The following is a 14371-nucleotide window of genomic DNA, read 5'->3' on the forward strand; positions in this document are numbered from 1 at the left end:
TTAGTTCATGCTTTGACAAACCCTTGTATTCAGGTGTTGGCCACTGAAGAGGACTGATTGCTGTCTGCGGCGGTCGCGGCAATTTCGTACATCACGTGATCATTCGACGGAGCAGATTAGATCATGCTTTGACAAACCCTTGTATTCAGGTGATGGCCACTGACAAGGACTGATTGCTGTCTGTGGCGGTCGCGGCAATTTCGCACATCACGTGATCATTCGACGGAGCAGATTAGATCATGCTTTGACAAACCCTTGTATTCAGGTGTTGGCCACTGACAAGGACTGATTGCTGTCTGTGGCGGTTGCAGCAATTTCGCACATCACGTGATCATTCGACGGAGCAGATTAGTTCATGCTTTGACAAACCCTTGTATTCAGGTGTTGGCCACTGACAAGGACTGATTGCTGTCTGTGGCGGTCGCAGCAATTTCGCACATCACGTGATCATTCAACGGAGCAGATTAGTTCATGCTTTGACAAACCCTTGTATTCAGGTGTTGGCCACTGAAAAGGACTGATTGCTGTCTGCGGCGGGTCGCGGCAATTTCGCACATCACGTGATCATTCGACGGAGCAGATTAGTTCATGCTTTGACAAACCCTTGTATTCAGGTGTTGGCCACTGAAATGGACTGATTGCTGTCTGCGGCGGTCGCGGCAATTTCGTACATCACGTGATCATTCGACGGAGCAGATTAGATCATGCTTTGACAAACCCTTGTATTCAGGTGATGGCCACTGACAAGGACTGATTGCTGTCTGTGGCGGTCGCGGCAATTTCGCACATCACGTGATCATTCGACGGAGCAGATTAGATCATGCTTTAACAAACCCTTGTATTCAGGTGTTGGCCACTGACAAGGACTGATTGCTGTCTGCGGTGGTCGCAGCAATTTCGCACATCACGTGATCATTCGACGGAGCAGATTAGATCATGCTTTAACAAACCCTTGTATTCAGGTGTTGGCCACTGACAAGGATTGATTGCTGTCTGCGGCGGTCGCGGCAATTTCGCACATCACGTGATCATTCGACGGAGCAGATTAGATCATGCTTTAACAAACCCTTGTATTCAGGTGTTGGCCACTGACAAGGATTGATTGCTGTCTGCGGTCGCGGCAATTTCGCACATCACGTGATCATTCGACGGAGCAGATTAGATCATGCTTTAACAAACCCTTGTATTCAGGTGTTGGCTACTGACAAGGACTGATTGCTGTCTGCGGTGGTCGCAGCAATTTCGCACATCACGTGATCATTCGACGGAGCAGATTAGATCATGCTTTGACAAACCCTTGTATTCAGGTGTTGGCCACTGACAAGGACTGATTGCTGTCTGCGGTGGTCGCAGCAATTTCGCACATCGCGTTATCATTCGACGGAGCAGATTAGATCATGCTTTAACAAACCCTTGTATTCAGGTGTTGGCCACTGACAAGGACTGATTGCTGTCTGCGGTGGTCGCAGCAATTTCGCACATCACGTGATCATTCGACGGAGCAGATTAGTTCATGCTTTGACAAACCCTTTATTACTGATGTAGGTCTTCTATAACATATCGTTAACCGCGCTAGTTTTAGTGCAGTATCGAAAGGGTTGAAATGCAATATTATTATTAGATACAGTGAAAGAAAAACTAGGAACACCCAATCATGCGAATGCCGACTACTTGTCTGGTATACAATATATTCCAGTAGAATGAAGTATATTCTATTTAAGTATAAAATATTTTGTCAAATTGTTTCTGTGAATGAAATGAAATATGAAATGAAATATTTCTTTATTTGAGGCGATACTGTGACGCAATTCTATCATAAGAAGCTAAAGAATATCAACTGTGTCTCAGAATTTAATTCAGAAACAACATAGAACAGTTAATTACTCGTATTGATAACGATACAGAAATGTCTATAGAACATACATATGGAATATTCTCCTTCCATGAAAAGGGATTGAGGGTTTAAATGTATCTGATATTGCCTACTCAGATATTGCATATTGAAGCTCTCTGGGTATTGACTATATCAGTCTTTATAGGTTTACATTTGTACCTCTACCTCCCTAGCAAGAAACCGAACATTGCCGCTAACATTCTGTATTAAAAGTATGACATATAATATGGTATTAAATTTTAAAAATCAAATATTTTAAAAGATAATATCATAATTAATATGTGGAGGGGGGGGGGAGGTGCGGTTATGTTTTGAATGTAGTTGGGAGACATCCACCATAACAATTATGTATAGTATACATCTGATATCTGGTAAAAGTAAATAAATAAACAGAAATAAATTTAACGTATACTGACATAAAAACTTATGTTTTTCGCATTTTATTACCTCTTTTCAGTTTTCTCGACATTTTAAACATTCAAGAAATGTTTTCCGAGAAATAAAACTTTTTTCTGACCTAAAACTGAGAGTTTAAAGCGTTTTATTCAACTACTGCTCACTGATTTGTAATTTTTAAACCGAATAGAAATAGAAGAATTGTATGGGCAATAACGAGAAAGAAGTAGCACCTTTATTAGGATGAAGCTTTGGTCGCTGAGTGATTGTGAGGAAATTCCAAAGATAGTCTGTGAAAGCATCTTCCTCTGATGCTTTCACAGACTTGACTCCAGGAATCCGGAGTCATGTTCGTCTGAAGAAATCCAAAAATAGTCGGTGAAGGAGAAGCTCAAAATGAACTCTTTACATAGCTGTGACATCAAAGAATACTCAGACTGCAAAATGTAGTGTAATTTAGGTGAAGAGGCATTCTCACTGTTGCTCCACCATAATTTGAGATTGCACCAGAAATATCTTAGTGCACTCAATTGTGCACCTGATTAGATCTATAAAATTAACTGATAAAAAGCTATCTTTGTAATATTTGTGAGCAAACGTCATATATAAATACCAGAAAAACATTATAAAAGAATTTACGCCAGATGATTAGTACGATAACATCTTTAAATAAGTTAGAGAACGTCATCAATTGGAAAATTTACAGTTGCTGCTCATAATAATTGTAATTTAAATAAAACTAAGACACTCATTTGTATACAAAAGAATGAGCAAAACTATATGAAATATTGATCTAATTTCAAACAATTATGAGAAATATATAAATTATGGTTGTAGATATGAGTTTGAAGGTGACAAACCTAGAAAATGTATTAAATTCTGATTATTAGAATCATTTAAATTGGCTTGGAGATTGGAATTGGCTTCACCTATTGGAAAGCAAAAAAAGTAAAATGAGATAATCATTTGGAACAACTATTTTTTTACTTTTACATTATTGACGTTATACAGTATAGTACAGCATACAGGTTAATGTTCTGTCAATACAAACAATTTCAAAATTTGGAAAATATTTCATATTTGATGTTAAGGATTTTAAAATATCGTTTTTGTAACAATATCAATTATTTCCTTATTTTTATACTCATTCCTAAAAATAAACATTTTACGAATTTTAACAGTGGGATTACATATTTTTTCATATACGTTTTGAGAATAACCATTAGGATACTAAAACTATACATACATAATATTATTAATACAAATATATAACATTTATAGTTTTATTATATAGTTGATACTTAAAAAGTCAACTATTTCAAATATTTTTATCAAATAACGTATATAAAAAAAATGGTAAAAATGTTATCAAGATAATACATTAGATTAATAATGCAATACGGTAAATAAAAATACTAAATTCAGAGTTAAACATTATAATTTTTCAAATTCACATTGGTAAATTGAACTAAAGATTCCCAATGAATGCAATAGTATCGTCTACCATTAAATGATCTATTATTTGATTTAAACTTTGAAGAATTTAAATTCAAACTTTTATTGTATTTCATTTTATGGTACTTTATGAGTAGGGAAATACGAAGATAAAATTAATGTTTTAATTATTGTTTTTACTACTTAAACAATTTAATTACAGGAGTACTTTTATCTACTGAATGTTAGAGCCAGGGTCAATAATTTAAAAATATAAGAAAAGGTATAATTTAAATAAAGGTATTTAATTCTAATCACGGGTCTTTTTATCATACTCGCTAATGCTATTGTTGTATTGTTTGAAGGATATGAGGAACACCCCACTGGTATCTTCTGCCTCATGATTAACATGGTGTCACTAGAGACAGACTTGGATATTCATCTCAGTTTGGATTCCAGATCGCGGGGTGGGAATGAAGCTCATATCGGACGATATACTTGGATAGTTGGGTTGTTAGATCCAGGTAAATGGGTTGGTATTAAATTCTAGCAAACTGTAGTACTTTAAGGGTGTGTTGCTATCTCATATTTTGGCGTTTTCATAATAAGTTCTCTTTTGTGCAATATAATAATCGAAATGGATATAAAAATATATTGTAGCAACACTACCAAGTGAATGATTGCTTTAATAATTAAAGTGAGAACTTACAGTCCTTACAGTGTACTTGTGCATAATTAAAAGACGTTTCCTTAAAAATAAATTGTGAAAAGATTATTTGGAGTCACGTGGAGTTCATGATTTGACACTTGGATTCGTATCATGAACTAAATCAATAATAAATTCATTTCAAAATGGAGAGCTTGTAGAAATTATAAAAATAATTAAGAATTATATATCCCTGCAATCGAGGCATATCCTAGACAGTTCTTATTCAATTTCGCATTCATCCATACCTCTTCAAATTAACGCAGTAAACTATAAATAATATATTAAATACGGAACTTGACCGTATTTAACCTTACGTAAGGTCTTATAAGTTGATGCAAGCTGGCAGGTTTAAAAGTTTAAGACAGGTAACTGTCACTTACACACATGAAAACTAGTTCTTCTTCTTCAGGTAATTATTGAAATTAGAGAAAAATAACATTTACACAATTTAAGGAAAAACTGTTTAAAAATAGGAATTTGTACTATAAACTCATGCTATGTAAAATATAAGGGAACGAAAGAAACACTGGAAGAAAATGTGGAGACTGGAGACCTTTTGAGCCCTGCATCCTCTTGGATACTATTCCCGCACCATTTGCGGACTTAGTTATTTATGCAGTGTGAATTTTCTTCCCCAAAAGTTGGACTTTTTTTAAACTAAGTTTCTTAATGTGACGTAAAACTTATTATTTGCATCCGTATTTATTATATAATTAATATTTCCGTCTTTACTCGTCTTGATTATATTTTTTCTTCTGTTTTTGCTTACAAAATAACAAATATTTTTAGTTAATATAAAAAAATTAAATTAATATTTTTCAGGTTTTTATGTTTATGCAGACAAAGCAGATTGAAGCATTTTCTAAAATGTCTCTCATTATGCAACAGAGAGTGGTTATTGCGGTTGCATTTTATTTTGTATTTAATACAATAAAATGTGGAACTGCATGTAATACAAACAATTTGGAATAAAGTAACACTTCAATTTCCGTTCAAAGGTAGTGTCAATGATATGTATTGGCACGTGTAAAAAAATAAAAATGTGTTCATCCGTGGTATAAACAATTATGAATTAAAAAATGAATGCTCTTTTGCCCACAAATGTTCAAAAAATGCAAGAAATGTACAAACTTTAAAATTTATGTTTATCTTTTTTATAAATAAGATTTATGAAATTGCAAGAAACAGTACACTTATGAAAATAACAGTATAAGGATATTTCTAACTGTTTAAAAAGTGGACCTTTAAAATAACAGAGAATAACATTCTTAATATGTAAATGATTACATGGATCAAGTAGAAAGGATTAGTTAATTTAACAAGTACCTACGAGTGGATTGTACATTTGAATAGCGGTTGACAAAACATGTAAGGTGTTTTTGTCACGTAAACTCGTACATTTAGATTTTCGGTTAAGCGAAGTGTGAGAATTTATCACTTTAGCGAATCCATAAGTCCGAACTTTGCTTTCTTTATAATATAGAGGTTTGTTTTGGAACAACTGACGACAGGAACATTGATTCTAACAGACTTGTGAACTGATCATAAATTTGTCTGACACAAACATTGTAAATGTATCACTTAACTTTCTTCGGTTATGCTTTTGTCCAAGTCAGAGAAAATACCTAAATAACTTGTCAACAGTTCTGATAGTAGTCATAAGCGCTGCTACAGTTTCAACCTTTAGTCATAGTCATTTTCTGTCGCCGACATAGTTTATTAAGATTTACAAACACAGCATAAAACACAAAGGATGAATAAAGAAAAGTATACAACACTTGAAAGTAACATACGGCTATGTAGTACAACCAAATTAATACTTAGGGATAACAGAGTAAATACTTGTACAAGTATAAGTATAAGTACTTGTTACAACTGTTTGAGTAATATATGTGTTTATTTATATTTGTGCTTTTACATGAAAAATTTGTTTAGAAGTAAATGTATAATACTTTTAAAAATACAACATAATAATTATACGTTTTAATGTTTTTGAAATACTTGACAGCACTAGGGATAAGAAAATGTAAAGCCTAATGCAGACTAAGAAAACTATTTCTGTTGGTCAAGCTGCCAAGTGTTACAAGGTATTGTTGGATAACAAAGATTCACCAAGCAGAGACACGACCAAATCACAGGCTCCACCTAAACTAATTAAATTGGCAGACTTCGTTCCCCAAAGGCAACACTGACTGTAAGGGCAGCTTCTATTTTTCTTAGGCTCCTTGTTTGTCACAGTTCATTTTCAAAAGTTTTTTACTGTTTGAATTCAGTTAAAAATAGAGCAATTTTATACGGTGTTGGAAACACACTTGTGAACTTTTAGTGTGCGTGTAGAGTCCAGACATACCTAAAAACTATTTTGCAACAGGATTTAGGAATCTGGCATAAAAGACAGGATTTTAAATGATTCTTTATGATTCACTTTTTAATAAATTTATAATGTTTTCAATGAACATTGGGTTACAAACCTACAGCAACTGAATATGGCTTTTCAGTATTTTGTTAAGGGAACATAGTAAATATTATGACAAACATTTTTGAAAAAAATATTTGGAGCAAGAACAGGTTGGCGAGACTCTCATGTTTGAGATGAAACTGTTTTTTTTTTTTAATTAACTACAGTGAATAGCTTTTTTGAGGAAATAAAACAGTCAGGAGAGATTGCTCATATGAAGAACAATCCAGATATCTGATTGATTGATTGACTTGAACACAACTCATAAACCTAAAGTATTAGCTCCCTTTGGAGATGGAAAATTATTAAAGATTAAATAAAATAAATAATAATAGCTTATAAGTATCAAACAAACTCTGCACGTATTAAATAAATGTAATAAATATTAAAGATAATTATATGTTATCGAGTGTATCGAAAATAACTGAAAATTAAATTACAGTTACATTGTAATATTTCGGGATTACATAGATCAGCGTCTGTGAACATGGGAAAGGATATTCCTTTCCTAGATCGTGTGAAGGTTTCCTAAACTGGCTAGGATTGATATTTTCCCTAATATTGATAATAGCGGAACTGTTCTTCCAACTGTGGTGCAATGAAAACACATTTCTGTAGGCAGCCATGAAAGCACATATCATAGAGGCAGATTACACATCGAACTGCAATAGGAGAAGTAATTATCAACTCAGCGGTTCAACTGCTCTCCATCAACCAAACTCATCAAATGTGTAATTAGTTTAACCGAGGTCTAGACACCGAACACTCAAACACACAATGTCGAGGTGTGGATACACCAGACGTCTATCACACGAGAACTTGTTACGTATAATGATGGTATTTGTACTAATCCATAGCAATATGACATTGCTTATTGAAGGCTTATAAAATCTTTCCATTTATGAAGAGGACATTATTTCTAAACATATGGATATCCTTATTGACTGTAGGTTATTTAATACTTTGCAACATGTAGTGTGCCCCTAATTGGGCCATCTAGGATTATAACATATAATTTAAAACAAGGATAAGAATGCTCTCTCATTTTGATGCAGGACATTTTTTCAAAGTGGGCTAGGCCTCAATTATTTGGGCTGTGATAACTCACATGAAGAACTTTAAGAACACATTATCCATACGGATATGTTCATAAGCCCCTACGAAATTAATAATAGCTATTATATGAAACACATTCAACGCTATTTAAATCCAATCCAGGCATAGGTAATTAGTTACGACCCTATTATCCTAAGGTGTGTGCTTCTAAAATCTGCTCCTTCTTAAATTCCTTAGAGACAAACTGAAAATCAAACGAGTAACTTCGAATATATGTGAAGAGATCATAACCCTCAAACAGTGAGTATTCAATAAATGTCGTCGAGAACAAAATTGTAGAATGAAGGATCCCTAAGGGATAACCGAACCCTGCTCAAGCACTCCCGTAGTTTCCCACAGTGAAAGTGTTGGCGAACCTCACTTGTACACCGAGGCGTGTTTGGGATTATTGTTACCATTGCATTTGTTCTTAGAACCTTTAATAAATTGTGACAGGATTTATGTAAATAGTGATAGAAACTGTCTCGTACCATCGGAAGATTACGATCAATATAATTAATATAAATACACGTGCATTCTTTTGAATACACCTTGCGAAATTCAATATTTTTGCAAAAAGTATCGAGGATGGAACAGATAATTAATTTACTTCTGCCTTTAAAAGTTACCGGCTCTTGTACGCTTTTCCAAGTCATAATAATCTAATTGGTTGAGTTCTAAAGAATGAAACATAATATAACACGAATATAGAATAAATTTCATTGGTTTAGTACCTGATTAAACATAAATAGATGTTATCATAAAAAAATGACATTAATAAGAATGAAATTGGTTTAAATAGACACTTTAATTAATTAAACAACTTTAAATTGCTTGAACCTAACGTTTAGTACAAAAAGTATACAAACGCTATTAAGAAATATGAAGATTGTATAATGCTGTGTTATTTATCGTTTTGTTATATTTTAAATCCAAATTTCACCAAATTTTCTGTACTATTTTAATTATATTTTTCATGGTTTTGTCCTACATAAACGGTATTATAAAACCACAAGTATACCGCACTAGATTTGGTGGAGTATCAAAAGGGTTAAAAATCCAAAGTTATTACTTTTTGCCGTCATGAATTTAGCTTGGCACGCAAACGTAAGATACGGTAAAAGAAAATAAGCAACCAACCGTACAAAAACCGACAGCTTGGCGTGAAACAGTGACTAACACAGTAGCATTTATTTGCATAAGTTTGAGGTTAAATGTATCTGATATTGCCTATTCTGATATTGCATATTAGAATAGGCAATATCTATGAGTATTATTGCTTCAGTTCTGTGTGGATTACATTTATACCTCTGCCTCCCTAGCAAGAAACCAAACACATTCTACAAGTGATTCTATGTTGTATATAGGGCTAAACATATAATACAGTGTTAAAGTTTAAAAACAAATATTTTTATAGTTAAGGTTAAAGTGTTTGAAGTTTAGGTTTGAAGTAATAATTATGTTTTAAATGTAATTGGACAACAACCACTGTTTAAAGTACAGACGACACCGTGTATAGTTTAAATTGGATATGTGTTAAAATAAAAAAAATAAACAGAAAGAAATAAAACCTACACAGATACAACCTTTCCAACGGTATTACATTTTTCATTGTTCTCGAAATTTTAAACAATTGAGAAATGTTTTACAAGAATCTATACCTCTTTTCTGACCTGACTGTTTCAATCGTTTCATTGGAATACTATGTACTAATTTCCCATTTGTGAAGCAAGGAGAAGAAAAAGAAATAGTTCAATTAAGGAGTAAGAGGTAGTAATTTTATGAGAATAAAGCTCAGAAACTCTGCATTATTGGGGGAAATGCACAAAGATAAGTGGGTTCTAGTTGGTACCCGCTGATCCCGCATATTTTCCCCCACAAACAGGAACGTCGCACTCAACCCTTCTGTAGTCTACAAAGAGTATTTTGATCCCGAGGGATAGAAACTGGAGCCGTTCATCTCACATTTCCGACCTAGTATTGCATAATTCATATCATATTTGGTTGAGTAGTCAATTCCCAAGATTTAAAAATGCATATTGTACTCTTCTTATATACAATCATATACACAAACTTTTCCTTGTATACATATTTTAGATTGTATAATATGAATGCTTACGCAACATTAAAATCGACACAGCCGCTATCGATGGTTTCAGAGAGTATGTGATGCTGTTAAAAAGCCCTGGGCTCTTATATACCACTGACTGACTCATCCGGAAAATATTGTTTGTCTATTAAAACTAATTAAAAATAAAAAAATTCTCACTTTTCCAAAAGCACGATATTAAAAATGTTAAAGTACGAAAAATATTGTTGACTCAAAACACACGCAAGAAAATTTCTGAAATGTGTTTCCTAACAGCGTATAAAATTGCTCGATCTGTAACTGTATCCAAACAGAGAAGACATTTTCTAAAAAGGCCCTGAGACAAACAAGCAGCGCAGCGTAAGCAAACAGAAGCCGCCCTTACAGTTGGTGTTGGCTTTGCGGGACCAAGTCAGCCAGTTTAATTAGTTTAGGTGGAGCCTGTGATTTGTTCCTCTGCTTGGTGACCTTCTTTCTTTACCTTACGATATCTTGTAGTATTTGGTAGCATAACCTGTTGGAAAGGGTTGATTTAATATAAATGTTAAGTTTATCTCAAGTTCACCTTTTAGAAAATACTATGATGTGTCTTGTATACATAAATTCAGATCAATTATAATTTTACTTTGTTTTATTGTTGGTATCGACAAAAAAGGTTTTCTTTTTTTGAAGTTTGTAATTGACGATAGAAGGTTTGAAAGGTAACAGGATTTCGGATATTTGCAATCGTTATATGTTATAAAATGTATAACACAACTTTCGAGGTGTGGAATCTATTCTCTTCGTCAGGTGGGGGAGGTATTAATATATAAAAAAGTAAAGAACAGAAAGAAGTAAAGAAGAGAAATAAAAGGGTTTTAACATACATAAAAGCTGCTTGGAGTGTAGTCCAGGCGTTGTCACTGTACAGTGTACAGGATCGAGCACAAATCACTGGTACGAGGATCCTGTTATCCTTTCAGAAAGGTGTTGTTGTTATAAGCAAAGATACAATAAAGCAAGACAAGGGAAGACAGAAATACTGTTTCTACCTTGAAATAAACAGAATTTCAAAAAATAATTTGGGACTAAGGAATTTAGTTCTTTATGACAATTTAAAACCAAAATCCAAGCCTCAGACCGAAAATATTTTTTGACTGAACGATGCACGAAAACTGTTTCCCATGATAAAATTACCCTTGTTTTATTCTAGTGTTTCTTTATTTCCTTCATATTTTATATAGGCATGGAAGTTACTTGCGTTTTAAATTAACTGGTATTTTATAATTTTTTTCTTTTACTATATAAATGTTCCGTTTCTAAAATTGCAATAAGTAACCATTAAAACAAAACTATTTGAATTTTACACATTAAAATTGCATAAGTTTCAGTTGCATGTCTTTTAGAGCTTTAATTACTGGTATAAATAAAGATAAAAATGCTATATAATTCTACATATAATTGTGTTAAAATATTATTTTGGTATTTTAACATAGTAAAGTTTGTAAAAAACCTTCCCCACTATATTACCCTATCCTACAGGACTGAAGTGAACCAATTGCTGATCAAAGCATGATTCAAACTGCACTGTCGACTGATCAAGTGATGTGCGCAATAGCCGCGACAACCGCAGACAACAATCAGTCCTTGTCTGCGGCCAACACCTGCCACACAAGGTGTGATGGTGATAATAGCTAATAACATGGTTAATACTCACATCTGCTGTTAAATTACTATTGACTAAGGGCAACGAATAGGAGTTGAAGAGATGTTTTTATCATAATGTTATTTTGTGCTCAAATTAGTTATTATATTATATTACATTAACAGCAATTCCAAAAGAATTTTAGAAATGCGATATTAGTTTTATATCGTCAATTAATTTTACTAAAAATTAACGCCACCGTTAATCCCTAAGCGCATTTATACTGTAAGGACTTTCCATTATCTAAAATTCTTTCACTTCAACAGTCCAGGAAAGTTTTAGCTCTCATAGGGGTCCAAACATACAAAAACCTTATAGCACAAAGTTATGTATTTATTAATCTTGTCACTCTTTCAAATCATCGATATTTAGTAGTGAACTTCAAAATCTGTGTACCATCTTGCTATACGGTGCTTAAAAGATTGAGATTTAAAACAAGAGCGACGAAAAATGTCCCTTTCTTAGACGATAAATCCAAAAACTTTCTGGTATCGGTGAGTGAATCGTCTTTGTGACTAATACCCGTCATTGAAAATCCCTATCAGAGCGCCAACAGTTGTAAAAGTTTATATCGTTTTATTGACCCTTAATCAAAAATGTTCCTGGATAGTGGATTCACCGAGTCTGAAGGGTGAATAAGATTACAATTCGATATCAAGTTCTATTGAATCGTATTTGTAGTATAAATTGTAGCATTAGAACGCCGAGCTGACGTGTGGGCAGTGATGTTGATTAACGAATCGACACATTCTCGGGAATTCAATCAACACTGAATGGCTCACTGTATGTGGTATTCTTTCCATCCGTTTTGTCTCCTGGGATTGAATTTGAATTGAATTATGTTTTATCTACCCTACTGTGGGTTTTCTGTAAATAATTAGGGAAGTGTTACAATCATGTTGCAAGTAGCAACAATCACTAATTAACTATGATAACTTGATTAATGAATAGACACATTATATTTCATTTTTATAACATCCCATTTAGTAAGTTCCCTACTATATTAAGTTACTTGTAATTGGAACTAAATTTCAAGAAATTGTTGCTCGATATCTTTTCGTTGGCATTTAGCACAAAGCTTGGTTCAATAGTTGTTGAAGTCTGCGCTTTTAAATGTTCTGTTTGTCAGTTTTATATTTTGTCTAAAGCGTACTTATTTTGTATAATGGTAGATATTTTATTCAATGGTAGATATTGTCAACCTTTGACAATAAATTTAATGCTTGAAAGAAAACAACATTGCATAGTGTTGACCACTTACAGAAATGACAATATAATTACACAAATATAATTATTCCAGTTAAAGATTAACTTTAGGCAATTGTATCATTGTACTTTGTACTTTATCAGCAACGTACAGTGTTGGAAATAAGAAACAATAAACACGAACATCTACAGTAAGTGTTAACTGTAACGGTTGGTAAGCTTGGTTAATAACGAAAGAGTAATGTGAAAAACATAACTTGTAGTCCAGCTGGTTGTTATTGCAGTGATAATTTCCCCGGCTAACATTAGATTTACTGCAAGTTGCTGTCATATCTACTGCATTCCCTCTCGCTTTTATAAATAAAGCAAAATAAAATAAGTGTGATTTGTAGCGAATGAAATTTAACATTAAAATAATTAAATACGGTCTAGGTTTTTCGTTACTTTCTTAGTCTGTATATTTAAATAAATGGTTAAAATAAACATAAATTGAGCTAATAATAGCTTAATCGAAATTTTTTTAGAAATATATCCTAGGTGGCATGAAAAAAGTGCACATTGTGACAAATTGACTATCTTTTTTGTGTCAGGATTAGGAGTGTTACATGGTTTTCTGACACTATACGAAAAATCTATACGAGAAAAGTTACAAGGTAAAGTCAAACTTGAATAATACAAACATTTGTGTTATGAAAGTTTCTCCCGATAGGTTAACTTCCCTGCCATAAATAAATTTTATAATTCAAAACGTTTGACAATTTTAATTTTTGCGTCGTACCTTAAACTACGAATTATCAAAATTATACTATTTTGAAAGATTAGTTGGCAGATCATTGGTTTATCGACTGATCCACCGTAATCAATGGATCAGCGAAGGAGGTACTATGGTATGAATTCTGGCTAGACTAGTTTTGAATGTGGTTACGCAAATTATATATTCGATACCCCTATTTAATTTACCGTCTCTATATCGATATTGACTTGCACGTCAACGTCAACCTGTTGTACTTGAAGCACGTCGTCAGGTTGCCACTGAGGGTTAAATTAGAAGAATAAGGCGCAACACCATGTTTGTTCTGTGTGGCGCCAACCCTCAGTGTAATTAGTGCAATTACAACAAGAGAGAGCGCTTCTCATTAGTGAAAACTCCGTCCTCTGCATCTTTATTTCAGCGGTACACACAAACATGCATTCAATATTACAAATCAGACTCCGGGTAATCAATGTTGATAAGTAAAAAAGAAAGAAAGAAAGAAACACTTCTTTATTGAGGCGAAATTAGGACCGTGTGGTCCTTTCTTACATTTAACCTCTTAAAAAAATTAATCTTAATAATGCAAATTAAGGCTAATTAACTATAACTTACGGTATTCCATTCACTCTTCCATTCACACAGTCACGATTCA

This window comes from Homalodisca vitripennis, chromosome 4, assembly GCF_021130785.1.
Source record: "Homalodisca vitripennis isolate AUS2020 chromosome 4, UT_GWSS_2.1, whole genome shotgun sequence".
Lineage (NCBI taxonomy): Eukaryota > Metazoa > Arthropoda > Insecta > Hemiptera > Cicadellidae > Homalodisca > Homalodisca vitripennis.